The sequence below is a fragment of the Dermacentor variabilis genome, chromosome 6, assembly GCF_050947875.1.
Source record: "Dermacentor variabilis isolate Ectoservices chromosome 6, ASM5094787v1, whole genome shotgun sequence".
NCBI lineage: Eukaryota > Metazoa > Arthropoda > Arachnida > Ixodida > Ixodidae > Dermacentor > Dermacentor variabilis.
This window is the reverse complement of record NC_134573.1, coordinates 74,899,351-74,918,816: the sequence shown is the minus strand read 5'-3', so window position 1 is coordinate 74,918,816 and position 19,466 is coordinate 74,899,351. Positions and strand designations below refer to the sequence as shown.

At 45.1% G+C, this 19,466-nt stretch overlaps 1 long non-coding RNA gene across 1 annotated transcript; it reads right to left on the bottom strand.

Moving 5' to 3' along the window:
• Positions 1-666: 666 nt before the first annotated feature.
• On the bottom strand, positions 667-10,400 carry LOC142584224 (uncharacterized). Its single transcript, XR_012828730.1, has 3 exons — positions 10,348-10,400; positions 3,587-3,644; positions 667-926 (listed from the first exon to the last, which is right to left on the bottom strand). It is a non-coding gene; the product is annotated as an uncharacterized LOC142584224 (long non-coding RNA).
• Between the last annotated feature and the right edge of the window lie 9,066 nt (positions 10,401-19,466).

The window sequence follows — 19,466 nt, the reverse complement described above, 5'->3', positions numbered from 1 at the left end:
ATTGCTTTAATGTATTTGAGGATACATGACACTGTGCTACATTGGGGCTTCCATTGAGAGGAGATTGGCCAAGATTTTGAACACACCAATATCATATGCAGCATATAGCGTAGAGTGTATCGGGCGTCTAGTTGCGCGCCCACATTGCCTGTATTCGCGGGCTTCTTTCACGCTCGGAAAAACAGTTTATGTAGCACGTATTGAGCAACAGAAAGATGCATCCGTATTGTTTCATGTTGGTCTGTAATTTTCTTATTGACAATTTTTGTCCTGTTGTAGTATTTGAGAAGTAGATTAATTAAGACCAGTTTTGTAATTGGGCGGAATGCAAGAACTCTGAGTATTTCCAAGTGACGGCAAACGACACTACCTTGGTTCTGTCCAGCTACGCGGCATTTTCATATTTTTAAACCTTGGTACATGATAGTCGGGACACCCTGTATGGTATTCCATTCGGAATAACCTGCAGCAATTACCGATCACCACTAACGACAGCGCTTTGTTCATATCATCTATGAGGCGAAACTGAGGAAAAGCCCACGCTCAAATTTTCCAGAGCTTTTGTTTCTGTGAGAAAGAAATCCAGGTGTGCCTCCACAAAATATATCGCGCATATTTGATGAAGTAACACGCCGAGAGAAATCAGTCTGTCGGCATAGGTACAAAACGAATTTATTCCTAAACTGTTTCTTAATCACCCATAGCGAAGGCCGAAGTCTTACATCATGATGTGCCCTTTACATGGTTCTCGTTCTACTAAGCCTCCACTTACAGCATCGCGTCTGTTCCCAGTATGTGTGTCGGTTCCTTCATCTGCTCGTCTCAAGCGTCTTCAGTTGTCGGAACCTCCGCACGGCCCCGTAGGAGACACAGCATCATCAACGGCAATCCAATGGCGCCCACCGGGTGAGCCAGGAGCTGGGTAGCTGCGAAGTGGCATAGAAAATGTCGTGATGTACAAGGATCTACCTTCTACATTGTCGTGGTTGTTCTGCAATGTTAAGTGCAGTTGAGGTCGAAGTTCAGCTATCTGTGTTACATTACAGTCAACGGTGCCAGTAGTTAAAATATATTTTTATTTACCTCCTAATATCTTTTTTTAACAATGAATATCCATGCTTTGATACCGGCGCCCCGACCATTACTAGATACAGGTGTAACTCCTCAAAAATTGTGTGTTGTCGTCACTATTCAGTTTGGCAATATGAATTTAATGGGTCACATAAAACGTACCATCGTGGTATATCTAAAAGTTTACCACTGCTGGGAGTACACGTTTATGGGCTTCATTGTGAAATTTAGGCACAATAACAGTGGCAGTGGTGCAACTAAATTCACCTGTGCTTAATTAGTCCTCCAGATAAGTGAAGTTCACCATAATTTAGGTGCTACGAAGAGTGGAAATTGCTGTGAAAGATATGTATGATGGAGACTCCGCGAACAATTCCATTCAACTATTGCAAGCACAATTCATTTACTGTCTCCATTTGTAAGCATCCATTCATGGAGCCTGGCAATACTGTTAAGGTTGTAAGTGAGGACAACTGACCCGTACATCTCGGTGAACAATGCGCAACTTTAGTGCTACACTGTTGACAGGCATGTCCGCTAGATTCGCCTGCTGTTAGAATCGGCCTGCGGGGGTAGTGCTCTGCAAAACTATCTCAGCCCGCTTCAGGTGCTTCGATCGATCCGTGGTGGTGGCGTCCTTCAGAGAACCAGCGAGGACGACAGCGCTAACCGACCATGAACATCCTTCGGAGAACTGGAGACTACGGCCGCGTTAATCCACCATGCGCCTCGTTCGGGGAATCGGCGACGGCAGCAGGGCTGGCCGAGCTGTTTGTCAGCTGCTAGGTGTGCTCGTCAGTGTGATCGTCATCGTGCTCTGTGTTGCGTGTTTGGAGCGTCGTGCTCGTATGCTGTATGCTTCATCTTGCGTGCTCCATTTGGGAGTCACGCTAGACTGTCGAATGTATCCCCTGTTTGAATGTAAATATCTGTAAATAAATCCTGCTCGCCTAGTTCTGTCCCTCCCAAGTTCCTCCCTACGACCTACAACCCTTACAACTGGTGGCGGCGGTGGGATCGTCCGAGAACTCTTACACTGCCTACTACCGACAAAAATCTTCCTGCAAAACGCGAACGTTTGTCAAAATGTTTTAAAACATTACCTGCCTTTTGTAACTGCGCCTTGAAACTCTCAGATAAGAGGATGCGACGTAACCTTCCTTTTCTTTTCATGCTACCGCACGGGCACTGTAAAGCTGTTAAACCATAGGTGTACAAAAGGGGCTGACGGTATTTACAGGCACGAATGCATGGAAACATGCGGCAGCTACCTAAACATAGCCTCCAGAGAGTAGGGGATGGCGTAAAGCACACCTACTTTAAATGCACCTTTTACGTATGGAAATACCTCGTTTACACATTCTTCAAGATACTCAATTTGGAAAAAAAATGTTGCTTTGTCACAAGACAATGCCACTCAGTGGTGGCGTTCCGATTATAAGCTCGAAGCAGCGGTTTAGATCCTGGCATCGGCAGCAGCGGCATTTGGATGTGGGCAATATGCAAAAGCACTTGCGCACTTAGATTTAGGTGAACATTAATCAGTTCAGTTGCTCACTATGATCTGAAGTCTTTCACTAAGGTGTAACTCTTGATGATGTCGTGGTTTCTGACACGTAAAACAACAGGTTTTCTTTAACGGAGAAGCCTACCCGTAAAAACGAGGTTGTGAACATAGATCACACAGTCTGAGGTAACATTCAGTCTTTGCCTGAGGTAGAATTTTAGCTCAACAATATGTCTTATTAATCGTCTATAGAGATAATACTCATGGACATAGATCAGGCACTAGCTGACTACTATTGACTACAGTTGCCGGCTTGGTAGATCATTATGCCACAACTTTAGCGTTGTCTCCGTAATACCTACCTTGCGGCTTGTTCTAGGGACCCATATGTGTATGTGGTGCAAAAACCTCCTCAGAAATCTTTTGTTTTCGAAACGCACTCAAATCTTTGCTACTTGTTATTTTATAACAACTTACACGAAGTGTAACTGTCTATTACGTACGATCGGCAGTCGTCTTACGCCTACAATTTACGAGCATGATAACGAATTCTCGAAAAGTGCCAGCCTTTATCAACCGTCGAAATACATTACTCGCCGACCGTTTAGTATAAAGCAACGTACTTGGATAGTTTCCATAAAAAACTATTTCTCGTCAGCATCAAGCCGTCCTTCGTAGCTTTTGCTTGAATTTCTAGCTCGACTTCATTAGGAAAATAAGTTATCATTGAGGTGTTTTGCATCTTTTCTTCCTCCTGCATGTGACGAAATCAGACCCTTCTCAAGTTTTCTAGTCCCTCATTATGCATTTTTTTTCAATCAGACAGAATGCATGAAAAAGACAATATTGGTAACATTCGAAAGTTCTAAAAGTTGTAAATTATTTAGGTACTGCTCTGCATCCTAAGCATATAATATTCAATCAATTCGTCGCACATCAAATAGGTATGCCTCTGCAGGCATTAATGGAACCCTGTTCAAACAGGACTGTTTAACGCGTACTTCTTACCAATCCCAGAAGCGACCAACATGAAGAGGCCGGAAACGTTCGCCATCGCTGCTAACACCTGGAGAGAAAACGGAGCGTTATTTTTGAGAAATGCAATATCTGCAACTTCTTTGAGAAACTCTGTAAATAAATTTTTATATCATGAAAACGTTTGAGAAAGCCCAATTTTAAGAGCAACATATTCGTGGCTATCCCTTAATAGAGAGCATATGTAAGCATGAAATGGAAACCGGGAAAGCAGATTGGTTGGAGATGATACTAGCCACAATCTTAAAATGGGTGCCATGCATGTTCGCAACGGTACACCCCGCCACACCGCTCCCCACTGCACTAGTCCATGTTATGCACTGGTCCACATGGACGATGGCAAGCTAGAAGAAATAAGCCTGCTCAAGGCGACGCGTCAGGCAGCGAAAAATACAAGGGAGGCAGAGCGCACTGCCCAGCTAGAAGAAGGAATGCGCCTGATGGAGGCGCCATGCAGCGTGGCGCCATCTCTCGAGCCGACGGAAAATCGCGCCACGGAACTCACGGACCGCTGCCATTCAAAAGAGCACAGGCAACCCTGTCATATCGCTAAAAGAAGAAAGTAAAATGCGTGATTACTTGTATCTAGTCTTTTGAACTTCGTCTGTTGGGAATGGCAAATTAAAACTTCAGCGAACTGGAAGTTACAGCTTGACTGATCATGGGAACAAGCATTAGAAAAATCTTGTAAAAATATTTTTTTAAACACATTTGGGCAGTAACTAGCGTATGTAATGCGGTATTGTACAGAGGGTTGGAGACACCGCATTTTCTTAAGCTTTAACTCGTTGCCCGGATTATCTCGGTTTGTTGGCGCCAGTTGCCCGGATAATGGTTCTGGCTTTTGGCTCAAACCGACAATGGGAGCTAAAAACATTTCATCCTTAACAAGAGTTCCTGATCGTGCCCTCAAGAACGAATCCTCCGACATATGTACTTACAGAAGCTATGAGTAACATTTTGTGTACAATGTGTTGACACTACGTTACATTGTCTTGAGACCGGTCATGGGTACTCTCCTAATGGTTATTATTTACGACTGCTTCGTCGCTCTCACTGTCTGGATAAGAGAGGCTGTGAGTGAGTGGGCAAGGGAGGGACAAGCTACGATTGGGACGATGCAGGCCTGCGTTGAAGAAATCATGTAAAATGGCTGAGCCATGTTTTATCTTTCTGTGAAGCTGTCCTACGAAAGCGCTTTACGCTTGATTCAGATTCGTCTTTACTAGTGGACATGCATGAACGTGTGCTGTCCTTTTTTAAACAAGAGTTGGTTGCATCATTAGATATTTAACACTAAAGTACCGGCAGGAAGGGCCTTCCGGGAGCGAGGAATTGAGTTGCACATTAACGCCAAGACTGTTACAGGGGGCTTTGTGTATGACCAACTTGCCTTCTGCGACACCGGCAACCAAGAATTTGCGTGCCCTCAAACCGAGCATACTGCTGCTCGTGGTAATATAATGCTTTATAACATGTGTACAGCTAAGTTTTTGAAATAAAATACAACGCGTTCATAGCGCACGGGTGTCCTACTGGATAGCAATGCTGAAGAAAGAAAGTACGTCCTTGCTAAAATCAAGAGTTTCATACAAATCCAGAGTGCTAGAGGCAAACTTATGAGAAAATTGTGAAACTGAAAAGACCGCGACACTTACTATTCTACTGTATCACACAGAAAATACGGTTTTCTCACCTCAGGCGTAGATGCAAAGGAAGCAAATGCGATAAAGGCACCGAACTCTTCCTGTAACGAACAGTTTGCTCCCTCGCTCTATATCCTGCTAAGACCCCTTATGGAATATATTGCACCTTGCATTAAATATTTTTTAAATGCACTCGGAAGCGATCACTCGAAATATTCATCCTGCATAACAAGTCCTGCGCAACTGTACGGATGCGATGTAGTGAAATCCTTGCGATACGCTTTTGAGATATGTTAAACTACGTCGATCTACATCTCTGCGTTGTCAGAGACGGCGGAAGGGAGCATTGATGTGTGTGCATTTCCGCGAGATTGCGTGAAAATCCAGGGTGCAGAAGCGAAATTGCAATGCATTACCCGTAGTTCAATCTTGCCCTTGATCTATAGGCATAGAAATGCAGTTGTAAAGTTATAACACAACGCGAGCGTCGATGCAAAAGGCGGTTAGGGCCGCATGACTCATGGCAGCTCCGAAAAGAGTGACGGCAGGTGCATGACTACAAAGCATGTTCTTGTCCAATCAAAGAGTGTTATCTTATCCCATTCAGCTCCGCATAGCTCCTGCTGCTTATCAGCTTCCAACGCAATCAGAAATGTCCACGCGATCTCCTTGACGCACAATGATTGCCATGAGCAATTGCTTAAAGGGCCCCTCACCAGGCCACATAGCAAAATTTGGTTATACGCTTGAAGCTGTCACGTGTCCTCTATTGAACGTTCTGCCGCAAAAATTTTTGAGATCGGCTCATTAATAGCCGAGATAGAAATATTTCAGTGCCGCGAACCCATGATTTCAGCAAGCGGGCTCCACTGCCAAGCAAGACGCTCTCTCCACTCGCGAAATTCCCTCCCTGCGTTCTTCACTACCAGACCTCGAGGATCACGTGACGCATACGTCACAGGTCCCGCCTTCATCTTTTTCTCCTCTCTTTCTTTTTCCGGCGCTACGCATTTCCACTGACGGAGTCACGCTCTAGCTGTTGTCTCGTTCGCGCAGCGCACGATTTTGCCCGCTGTGCACAAGGAAACATGACTACCGGTATAATTCAGTGCTACACGAATACTGAGGCAGAACAAGCGGATCGCAGAGCCTCATCATGCGCTGCAGCACGGTAGAAAATGGCATAATTTCGGTACCTACGCACGTGACTGCACGACCATGGGAACAAGCAGACGAAGCGGAAGTACATCTCTCTCAGCAGTACATCACACACAGCAAGCGAGACGGGATGCGCCTGTCCCGTCTCGCTTGCTGTGTGTTGTGTTTTTTCGGCGCTATAACCCTCTTCTGGAAACATGCACCAACTAGCCCCCCAACAAGTATTACTCAAGTACATCTCTCTTCCTTTGGGGCGAAGTAAAACAAAAAAGGACGCAGACATTCCGTTGGTGTGTTTTATTATTTCTCTAAACTTCAATTCGTCAATTCAAGCAACGAATTGCACAGATAACAGATGTCTTGAATAATTCTCGAAGTCACGGGTCACCACGAGCGACGTCACACTGCGGACACGACTACGTAGGCGCAGGGGAACGACTACGTCACAGTCCGGCTTGGAGCACGGCGGCCGCGAGCAGAAGGAAAAAAATTCTGGTCTTTCCGCTGCGGGTAGCGATGTAATACTTTGCAGACACGATCGTCATCGCTCAATGTAGCCTCTGCGCTTGGCACCTAAAAATGGCCAGACCTAGTGAGGGTCCCTATAAACGATACGTTCACTGATACGTGGCATGCAGATTTTCCTGAAATAGCCTCCCAGGAAGTTGCTGAATAGTTGCGCAGGCGCCTACCCAAACTTTTCTTGAAGGTTCGATTCGTGACACGGCGCTGACAGGCGTCCGGTTGGCGATCCTGTGAGCTATTAAAATGTTTGAAAGCGTGACGCTTCTTCAATGAACGCGAGCACCGGCAATTATTCAGGGGAACAACGGATCTATCTACAAGCTGGAAGAGGCAGCACGTAGTAAAAGGGGCACCGACTCTTCCGATCAGGCGTTCCGACTTGTGTTGCGAGAGACAGCTTCTTCAGGATCAAATTGCAGATATCGCGGCAACTGATTGTTACTCGAAACCAGAGCTGCGCCACCTGGGAGAGGACGCACGGGCTTCCGGTTTGTTGCAGAGCTGCTCCCTCGTCTGTGCTGCTGCCCGCGCGATGTCATGTTTGCGCAATGGCGACTCGCGCCTGTTAGTTACAGAAGTTTGCTGGATTTGGGGGTCATTTCTTTAAAATTTATGAAAGTTGCTACTGCAAGTGCCACTGTGATGGCAGCGGCTGTTAACTAATGAAATTTTGTTTTACGTCGGTACGATTTAACTAAAGCTACGTTCCGTGACATCAAACCGGAATGAAACTGTACAGTGCGTCACATTTGTGGCCATTTAGAATACCCCTGAGAGAAACCCTTATCTATAGCTCTGCTTACTCATCCCTGTTTTGGTGTCTTCTCTGTGTTCATGGATTTCAATTTATTGCTTGTTTCGGCCTGTCTTGTGGCATGCTCCAGCCGGCATTCCGTATGTATCATATAGTCGAGCAAGCAGGCTCAAATGTCAAGTTACAATTCAAGCTTTCAGGTGTGTTTATTCAACACTGCACCACATAATTTCAAAATTCAGCGCACCTTCTTTTATTCCTTAATTCAACACAAAGGAACTGAAACTTTATTCAAGCGATGGTGACGAATGTAGTAGTTCATTGGTAACTCCGGAAGAAAAGATTTAATATTATTTTTCTACCTAGATTAGCCATCACAAGCTAGCCATCACAATCTGCTGCTGCGATCAAACGGCGCCCTGTTATCGCCTTCATCTCCGCTAGTAGAACTGCGAGGGGTAACTTCGGTGGCGCAAGGCTTTCTCACTGTTGAAAATAAATTGATCGCATTTTTCCTGACTGCTGTCGCAATAACGCAAAGCAAACGCGCCGTTCTGATGCATCTCAAATGTGCGCATGACCCAACCAAGTTGTGAGATGACACCGTCACAGGCAAATTTTTTATGCTGCTAGTATTTGATCGAAACTTCCCTCAGTTCTCGGTATCTTTTTCTTCTCTCGAACCAACTTAGGCCGTTTAGTATGTGAAGCCATGCGTGTGCCACTGTGTCACTGGTATGTCTCGCCGGTTATGTACCGCTCTTCGACGAAGAAAAAGCGAACTACCGGAGCGTAACCCGGCCACTTCACGCACCTCATGAAGGGCTAATAAAACCTATGCAGCTGTACATATCACGATACTGCTTCAATCTCTCTACTTCCACCAATATGAACATCAGAATTTTCAGGATATCATATCAAAGCTTATCATGAAATATGACACACCTATCATCAAGGAAAGAAAGGAAGGAAGGAAAAAGTGGAGAAGGAAAGGCAGGGAGGTTAACCAGTTCAGCTTAACCGGTTTGCTGCCCTACACATGGGAGCGGGATGGGGGGGGGGATGAAAGATTGGGAGAAGAGATAATATTGCTAAGCGCAATAACGTTCCCAATCAGTCCCAAATTACCAGCCATATTTATTTCGTAACAAACAGCCATGTTTTACTGACTATTCATTTTAGCACTTCTTTTGTGCAAATATATATATATTCGGGTAAAGCGTACAATTCATACTAGCAAACTTTGTCGTTTTCTCAATTACTCTTCACCAAGCCGATTATTAGGGACAGGGCAACATAATACTTTTGTGTTAAGGAGCCCAGCTTATAACAAATAGCACAAGTGTAGACAACTTTTCTGATATTTGTAATCAACGAAAATAAACATTAATATCCATTCGCAAAGCCCGAGGCTACCGCAGTCATCTCCATGAAAGTGATGCGCAGTTGTAAAAACGCATCTTAGTATAAGTTTTTAGACGGGGTTACTCAATCACAACTGTGGGACATAAACTCTGATAAGCGTCATAAAGCTGTATCACTTTTTAAATCAATATTGCTGGAGCAACGAGGCCTTTCATAGATTTGTACAAACCACTTTCCTACCCCATTCAAATTATCTTGCAAGCACTCCTTCTTTCAATACCGCAAAATAATAGTTCTCAAAGAATGTATTTGCCATAATGCGAGAGTATAATAGTGTTGGTATGACTCTGATGTAACGACACTCTTCAGGTCCATAAAAAGTCGTAAATCTATTAGCATTGACGGCATACCAGTAATAAAGATCCGCTGATATCAGTGGCAACCAAGTACAAGTGTCGATGGTTTTTTTATAAATAGCTGAAGTTTTTAACCCAAGAAAGGTGGGAGTAACCGAGTAACTTATAGAGCCTTCCCCCCCCCCCCCCTTCCAATCCACGATAAACCAAGTTTCTCCAAAAACTAGGGATGAAGTGCGATTTGATTAAGCGATGCAGCGATCTTAAGGAATTAAATAAATTTCAGCTGTTTCTTAATAAAATAAATGTTCTTGGGCAGTTGCCAATCTGAATGCGTCACCCGTTGAGGTAATGCAAACTACACTGTAACGTGAGGGTCTATAACCACAATAATGAAAATCCACAAAGTTGTTTCCAATATAGTGTTCTTGTATCAATCAAATTTATTTTTTATACTTATTTGTCACGCAGCATAGCATCGTAATGGAGTTGAATACAAGCATGCAGGCTCATTTCTAGGAGATCCTGCAAAAGCGACTTATAAAATGTGTTCTCCATAATCCATCTTTCATAGCCTTCAACTTGACCACTGTTCAATATCACCGCTCAAGAATACTTTTGCGAATTATTTTTGTCTCAAGACACTTCCAATGCAGACGGCGGCAATCCGCTGCAGACGATGGAGCAGACAGTGCTCATCAATACTAATTATCAGTTATAAATTAGAACACAATTATCAATACTAACTGCAAATTATGTTTTTCTAAGATTATTTTTTGATGCGCTGTCGTTTCTGTTACGCGGTGCCAAGCGAGAAACCACTGAGAAAGGGTGCGACGTCTCTGTCGCACATCGTAATCCGCATTTCTTCCCGAGGAGCTCGAACCGTTTGTTCTCTACTTAGTCAATGGAGTTGAATAGTTTTCTCACCTGAAGCACGGATGCTACAAGCCAGTCGACGAGCGTATTGCGGCAGGAACTCGTGTACCCAAGTACACTTGCGTTTACTGGCTAGAATATTTATATCTTAGAATACCAACCGAAAGAGTATGTAAATGAGTACGCAGAACAGAGAATAATAAGAGAAATTATAGACTCTGCAGTGCCTTTATCAGTAAAAATGACACTTGAGTGACGTTTGCATAAATTGGCTTGGTGAGACAGACAAGCATATCAATTTTGCGCTCCGGAGCATATAGAAAACAAAGGTATCTCATTCAATACAGCGATAATAAGTGAAAACAAACCCTATACTGATTACGTGTAATGTTTTACCCTTCTTACCGCTCCAATTTTTTTATATCTATAAAGATATCTGATCAGTTCATCTGGCTGAATCTATGTATACCTTTCAATAATGCTTCATTTATATGCGGTTGGTATGCCCGCGAGCAATCGCTAGCGTCTATCAAGTGGCGTAGGTTATCATCGTAAGCAGCAGCAGTAGCGGCGGCAGCAGCAGCAGCCCATTTTTATGCCCAGTGCAGGACGAAGGCCTCTCCAAGCGATCTCCAACCACATCTGTCTAGCGCTAGATGATTCCATCTTGCGCCGGCATATTTTCCGATTGCATCACCCGACCCGATTTTCTGCAGTACCCCTGTGCGCTCTAGTTCCCTTAGGACTCATTCTGTTACTAAAGGACATAGGTTATAGGTTTATTGAGGCAAATTGTTCACAAATCTTTTGCACCCGCGATGATACTGGCAAAGGTGGGCTGTTTAATACACTGTGCCAATCAGCGCGTACACGTATATCTCTATCGATTATAGCCCTCTCGATGTTCGCTGTATTACTTACGTGTGGAATGGGAGCGCTTTGTCTTTCGGTAGCAGTACAAGGACAAATGTAAGAATTCCTTATTACGAAAGCCGTGAGGAGGAGGAGGAGACAAAGGAGAGGAAAGACAGGGAGGTTAGCCAGTGTAAGTACCGGCTGGCTACCCTGTGCTGGGGAAAGGGGTAAAGGGAATAAAAGGAGAAAGAAGAAGAGGGAAGAAAATGAAAAAAAAGGAGAAAATTCACACAGTAACGCGAAACTACGCGCTACAACGTTCAAAGGCGGTCGCACAATTCGCAGTTCCTTAAAAACTTCAACAAAGCCCTTAAGGCCTTGAGTGCCGAAGCCCGTCTGGAGCAATGTCCTAGAGCTTTTTCCTCTGTAAAGGGGCGATTGTCCAGTTTTGCGAGAGCGGTCACGAGCACTTTTCTTCGCACTGCGTAACGGGGACAGTCACATAGGAGGTGTTGAATCGTCTCCTCGCAGCCGCAGGTGTCACAAGTAGGGTTGTCGGCCATGCCAATGCGGGATCAATATGAGTTCGTGAATGCCACGCCGAGCCACAGGCGGCACAGAAGTGTTGCTTCCGCTCGTGGCAACCCTGGTGGTAGGCGGAGTTGCAGACGTGGATCCAATTTGTGGAGACGTGCGTTCGTGAAATCACTGGTGTTCCACAGATTCTGCGTAAGCTCGCGGGCGAGGGAGCGAAGACTTGTGGCTGCATCTGTTCTTGACAGCGGTATGGGTATAATCTGGGCACCATCATGAGCCGACCGGGCAGCGTCATCCGCACTGTCATTTCCTGAAATTCCACAGTGTCCCGGTATCCACTGATAGATGATGTTGTGTCCCTTGTTGATTGCGTGATGGTGGAGCAGTCGGATGTCTGCGACTAGGTGCTGATTTGGTCCATGGTTGAAAGGAGACATCAGACACTGAAGAGCTACCTTTGAGTCACATAAGATGGACCATGAATGTGATGATTTGTGAACTATAAACTCCAGAGCAGCACGGATAGCTGCGAGTTCTGCAGCCGTCGATGACGTAATGTGAGATGTCTTGAACTTGAGGGTGACGCACTCTGCGGGAATCACCACTGCTCCAGCTGAACTATTAGAGGATACAGAACCGTCTGTGTAAACATGGATGCGTCCTCTGTGCTGTTCATGTAGCACTGAAAGCACGGTTTGTTTGAGGGCGAAAGTGGACATCTCCGTTTTCCTTTTGATACCGGGAATAGCAAGAAGAGCCTGGAGTGGATGGAGGCACCACAGCGGTTGAGGTGGTCGTGCTGCAGGCGTGAAGTTTGACGGTAAAATTCCATGGTTGGCGGCAATAATCTTGCTAAACGCTGAACGAGGTCGAGCGGCAGGAAGGGAGGCGAGATGATGCGATGGAAGGCGGGCGAAGTGCCTGATATGCATCCTTAAAGTGTCGACTTGAAGATACGTGTTGATGGGGTGGTCATGCGCGATGGCTATTGTTGCTGCCGTGGACGCACATCTAGGAAAACCAAGACAAATTCGCAGAGCTTGCGCTTGTACAGATTGGAGGGCACGGAGGTTGGTCTTGCCGGTCCCACCCAGTACAGGTAAGCTATAGCGCAGGAGACCGAGGAACAGTGCGTTATAAAGTTGGAGCATCGCACTCACAGACGCACCCCATGATTTGCCCGCAAGAAATCTGAGCACGTGGGTTATCATGACTAATTTCCTTTTTAGGTAGGATATTTGAGGACTCCAGGAAAGGTCGCGATCTATTATCACTCCTAGAAACCGGTGCGTCTTCTCGTAGGCAATGAGCATTGAGCATTCTCGTGAGCATTGAGCAAATTGGATGAATGCTAGAACATTGAATGAAGTGGCAACAAGAAACAGCTCTGCTGATCGGAAAAGATTGCATATCTGACGCATGAACGAACTATCTAGAAAAACTACAGGAAGGCATTTCAGATAAAAACTATGTAATAAGGTCATGTACTTGCCTAGTAAGCAGGATAAAAGAAGTGACAGGACCACTATTCATTCTCCTTTTGTCTACACCGTCAATGCGAGTTGAACGCTTACTGACATCAAGAGCATGATGACACGTGATTGGTATATTTTAATGCGATTAGCAATCTAGGCGTAATTCAGCTGTTTTGAAGTGGTCTACCCTTCTTTCTGTCTCTCTGCCTGCCTGTCTTTCCGTCCATATGATATCTACCTCTCTATCTAGCGTGGTTAAAATTCTTCAAAATAGTCTCCCCCTGCGTCAGTACAATAGCGGAGCCGAGTCTGCCACGCATGGAAGGCACCGCGAAAGTCATCTACAGGAATGTCTCTCAGGAACGCTGTAACATGCTTTTGTATGTTTTCCACGATATCCCAATGCTTTCCTCTCAGCGCTCTCTTTAGTCGGGGAAACAAAATGTAAGTCGCACGGAGCCAAGTCGGACTGTAAGGGGGATGGGGAACCACCGGTGGGTTGCTCCCGGCCAGGAAGTTGGTAACGATGAAGGACGTGGGGCTGGGGGCATTGTCATGGTGGAGCTTGAGCGTGTCTTTGATGTCAGCCCGCACACGCTTGACCCGCCGTTTCAATCGTCTCGAACACGTCAAGGTAAAAGTCTGAGATGACAGTCTCTCCGTGGGGTACAAGCTGAAAATGGACGATTCTTCGGGCGTCAAAGAAGACGATGAACATCGTTTTTATGCGAGACTTGTTCACTCGCACTTTGTTGGGCCGGGGCGATGATTTTGTGCGCCACTCGCTGCTCTGCCTTTTCGATTCTGGGTTGTGCTATAGCATCCAGGATTCGTCTCTGGTTACGAAAGAGTTAAGAAATTCCGGCTCATTTTGAATAAAATCCAACAATTCTTGAGAGCGCAACACTCGAAATTCTTTTTTATCTTCCGTCAGCACATGCGGCACAAGCTTCGTGCAGACCTTGCACTGCTCGCACTGCTCGGAGTAAACTGGCGACCGGCATTGTTGGCAAGGCAGAACCCTGGCCACATTTCCCGACCGGTTTTACCGCGCTGCTATGAAAATTCGCGTCATAAAAAAATCATGCGTATCACTTTAATAACGGACCCTGCACATATTCGGTTAAAGCGTCTAGTTAATACTAGCAAACGTTTTATTTCTTCAATTTCCCTGAACCTAGTCGATTTGTAAGGACCTGGCCACATAATACTTTCGCGTTATCGAGCCTGGCCCATAATAAGTTTTACAAGTGCAGGCAACTTTTGTCATATTTGTAACCAACCCAAATAAACATTCACGTGCATCCACAACGCCCGAGGCTGCGGCAGTCGTGTTCTTGAAAGTGATGCGCAATAATGAAAGAAAAAACGATTCCCAGTCTAACTTTGTCGACAGGGTTACTCAATCATATCTCTCCCAAATAAGCCCTGATAAGCGTCATGAATCTGTATCACTTTGAAAATGATAATTGCTGGAGTCGTGAGGCATTTCATAGATTAATTGTAACCGCTAAATACTTTTCAACAACGAAAGTATTCGTGGAAGTGACCCTGTTTTCATCATCACAAAGCAATAGTGCTGAAAAATCGTATTTTCAGTACTGAGAGCGTATAATACTGCTGGTTTACCTCTGGCACTCTTAAGATCCATAAAAAAATCGGGAATGGATTAGGACAGCAAAAGCAGCAGTAATAGAAATCCTCTGATAACATTTCGAACAAATTACAACTGCCGAAGTTATGAATACGTTAATGAAGTAATTCGTCCCAAGAAAGGTGGGAGAGGAGGCCCGCGAGAGGTTTGGCGGCCTCTATAAGGGATCGCCGGCTCGGCGCCACATAACTGATGGAGCCTGACCCGTCTTTACCCTCCCCCACGCATTCGAAGAGAAACTCCAAAAAAGAAATAGGTATGAATGATGGCTTGCCGGACAGATGACAACGATCTTCGGGAACTTTTCCCGTTTCAACTATTTCCTAATAAAATAAATGTGCCTGGGCAATTGCTAATTTCACTGGGTCACCTGTTTAGATAATCCAATCTACCGAGGAACCTGAGGGTGTCTAACCACATGAATGAAATTTGGCGTAGATGTTTCGAATTAGGTAATTTCCTTATATCCATCAGTAATATTTTTCACTTGATTTGCCACGCGTCCTAACGTTATAATAGAGGTGAATATAAGCAAGCGGGCCAATAATTCAGCATACTGCAAAAAGATACTGCAATAGTAACCTATAAGATGCGATGTTCATAATCCATCTTTCATAGATTTAAAATAGATCACTTCAATTTCACGCTTTTAGGAACACCTTCGCGAATAATTTCTACCGCAGGACATGGCCAAAATAGACGGCAGGCACCGCTGCAGACGCCGGAGCAGAGCACCTCACTACTAATAATCAATTACCATTCACAATACAATTAACAATAGATATTGATATTTGTGTTTTTTTTTCAAGAGAATTATTTTTTTTAATGCGATGTCCTTTTTGTTAATCGGTGCCGAGCGAAAAACCACTGAGAAACGGCGCCACCTCTTCGGCGCACCTCGTAATCTGCATTTCTGCCCGAGGAGGTCGAACCCTTTCTTCTCTCCCTAATCACTGAAGTTGAATTATTTTTCTCACCTGTAACACGGAAGCAAGAAGCCAGTCGTCGTCGCGATGCCGTCGGGCTCGTTGCATTGCAGCCAATGTCGCCACCGGCAGAGCTGTGGACGCGCTCAAAGGAGGATTGCGGTTCGTGTTCCGGAGTAGTGATGAAGGGGATGTGTCGCCGAGGGCGTCATATGCCGTATCAAATGTTGGTCAACCGATGTCGCACACTGGGAACAGTGGTTCACTCGTTAACTTCTTAGGAACGTCCGGCTTCATGGCTGTCGCGTCGGAAAAAGGGCTTTGTGTCGTCAAGAAAGGGGCGGCACGCAATGAACAGGACCTTCGGAAAGGCGTTTCCAAGGGCAACGAACGTGAGAGCCTATATTGTAGAACTGCTCACAAACTTTCCGCTAGAGAATTTACCGAGCCAAGTGAGGCAAACGAAATGACTGTTCATGGAAGTGCTGTACTCGGTGTCAAGGTTCCTTCGGAAACATTTGAAATCCTTGCGTGTTAAGGACTCTTTTTCTATCCCTTGCTCTACTTCTGCAGTAGATGTTTTGTATCGAGCTAGCCCTGTAGGTGCCAATGCCTTTAGCATTGACGTAAAGGAACTGCATTATTCTGTACCCCAAGGCACCTTGACGCAGAGCGTGCAAGAATACATTTGCGAACACAACGATGATGCGGCTTTCACTTCCTTTTTGGGGGTTTCGATGGAACGTTTTTCGGAGTTCTCCTTTTATATCCACTCTGCGTTCAGCTCTGGAAAGGTAATGTCTAGGCTCAAAGTTCAGATGTATGTATAGGGTCTGATGTAGCACCTTTTACAAGTAACACTTTCTTGGCTAAGGTGGACCAAGCCTTAGACAAGTACACCTGGCCACAAAATATTATGGGCCATGAAATCTAAGAAACAGATGAATATCTCCGCAGCCTCGCAATGCATCCAGGTATTTACATTACACGCCTCTACTACAATAAGCTACCAACATTGTCGTATGCAGTTTTACTGGCTACTGCCCCATGCTGCTCGAGAACTGAATGTTTTCTCAGATTCCATGTTCCATAAACTTTTGAGGCCGGATGTAGCTTTGTGGCTTGGCTCACAAAGTCATGAGCTGCATCAGTGACTACGTAATTAATATTTACTAATGGTATCAATTGAAACTAAAAGGTTAGGGAGGAACTTCTTATTGTATTCAGACAGTTTTGAACTTTTGCTTTGACAGCCCAGAAGAACGCAAGATCCAGTTCAAGACCTGCAAGTTGTTCTTGGGGGATCGCACGTGTGCTGGAAATACACGCCTCGATCTTTAAAAGCTCTTCTAAGCTTTCGTTGGTGCCATTCAAGACTTGTCAAATGGCAACGCTTTCTTCTGCATCTGCTCGGGGGTGACCAAGTCTTGCCAACATTTAGCAAAACAAAGCACGGAAAGTAAGGTAAAAAAGAACTTCGTGAAGCTGGCTACCCTGAGGATGTTATTAAATCTGCCAGCTTTAGGTGCCTCAAGGCCATCAAGGTAGGGGGGGGGGCGCAGTACGCACCAAAGGAGTGCTTACCAGAGAAGGAAAATAAGTATGCGGTAACACCTTATATTCACGGGCTTTCGCATCGCGTAGAAAAGGTGGCCTTCGAATATAATATTGATGTTGCTTTGACGCTAAAAACAAATTTGCCACCATTTGTCGAGTTTTGTACCCTGCGGAATACGATATGCTCGGTCTTTTTTTGCAGAAGAGAAAAGGGTACCCTGCCGCACGTCTTGGCAGAGTGCACATCACTCAAGACCCCCCCCCCCCCCTCGTGCCCTTGCCACCAACACCCCCAATCACAAACCCCTTGAGCGATGGGAGACCTTGTTATCCAGCCCCACAGTACCAATTCAGCTCGCACTGACGGACAGGGGCCACGAGCTGCTGGGAACATATGGGTCCCGTAACTAGGGAACCACCCCATCTGGTGCCTGCATGCACCACCGGTGTATTTCGGGCCCAGTTAATGTTGCATCATCATCATTCAAAAAAACGCATGCAAAAGAAGGGCATGTCAGAACAAGCTTAGTGCACCACGATACATGGCATAACCTTTCTTTTTTTGTGCCATTTACAGGGAACTCTGATCATGAGATGGAAATTGATAGAAGAATAAAAATGGGTTGGATCGCATACGGTCGACATTGCCAGATCCTGACTGGAAGCTTACCACTATCATTGAAAAGGAAGATGTACAATCGGTGCATTTTACCGGTGCTGACATATGGGACAGACACTTGGAGACTGACAAAGAAGTTTGAGAACAAGGACAGCGCAAAGAGCAATGGATAGATGAATGCTAGGCATAACATTAAATACAGAAAGAGAGTGGTTTGGATCAGAGATCAAGCAGGTATAGCCGTTATTCTAATTGACATTTTAAAGAAAAGGACCTGGGCAGGTCATGTAATGCGCAGGTTAGATAACAGTTGGACCATTAGAGTTACAGAATAGGTACCAAGAGGTGGGAAGCGCAGTCGAGGACGGCAGAAGACTAGGTGGGGCAATGAAATTAGGAAATTCGCGGGCGCTAGTTGAAATCGGTTGGCGTAGGACAGCTGTAATTGGAGATCGCAGGGAGATGCCTTCATCCTGCAATGGACATAAAGTAGGCTGATGATTATTATCATGATGATGGTGATGAATGCTGTGTACCTCATCCCTTATACACGTGGACCGGAACATATGCGGCAGATAGGCCGCTGCCTAAACATCAGACTCAGAGAGCACGACGGCTGCCTAAAAGGGTCACCGTATTCCTATCTTGCCATACACGGCTGACAAGGCGGATGTAAGCCTGTCCTACAAAGCACATCGGTCCTCTTTGGACATCGAGGTTGGGAAAACTAGGATTGTGGATTGTTTCTACATTAAAAAAAGACGGCTCCAGGTTCGTCAGCCACCCCTTGATTAATCTTCACACAAAGGAGACAGCATATCTCCACAAAGCGTTTTTCACTGCAAATCCAACACTATCCATGCCAGCATGATAAGGGCCTGAGTCAAAATTTGTTTCTATGCCTTACGCACTCAGGAGGCTTTGTTTCTTTTTTTTATGGGCTTAGCCGTGTCACGATTTACTTTTACAACTATCTGAACTATATCGTACGGCCTCTTATCATGAAGATCTCTGTAGCACAGGACATGGCCGTTGTCACAGTTAACCCGGCTAAGTTAGGTTCACTCGATAACGATCGCGTGTTAAATGTTGCCAGGTTCCGCTTCCAGTGCCGGCCTGTTTTGGGCTTGTATAAATAAATTGAATTCCTCCGGTTGAGTTAATTATTCTCCTTATCCTCTGAGTTATGGAAAAACGGGGTGAACACTTTTAAACTTTACAGCATAGTTAGATGTTGCCTGTCGCAGATAAGATATTTCTAGTGTTTAAGTTGCATGATTCAGTGAGGCGGATATTTCTTGCAAGGCATACCCAAACAAATATTCAACTTAATAAGGAATTTCCCTAACTATCTTCCTAATTATTACCTTACGGCACGTACTGCAAATTAAGAATTGCAACTGGTGAGTTTGCAAGGCGCATTCACTTTGAACGAATTTTCAGAATGACAGCAGTTTGGAGATATGCGCCCTTAAACTGGCAGTAAACGTGCACTGTGGTGCCACCTAAATTTTTTATAAAAACGCTCTTTTAAGCATTGAACACCG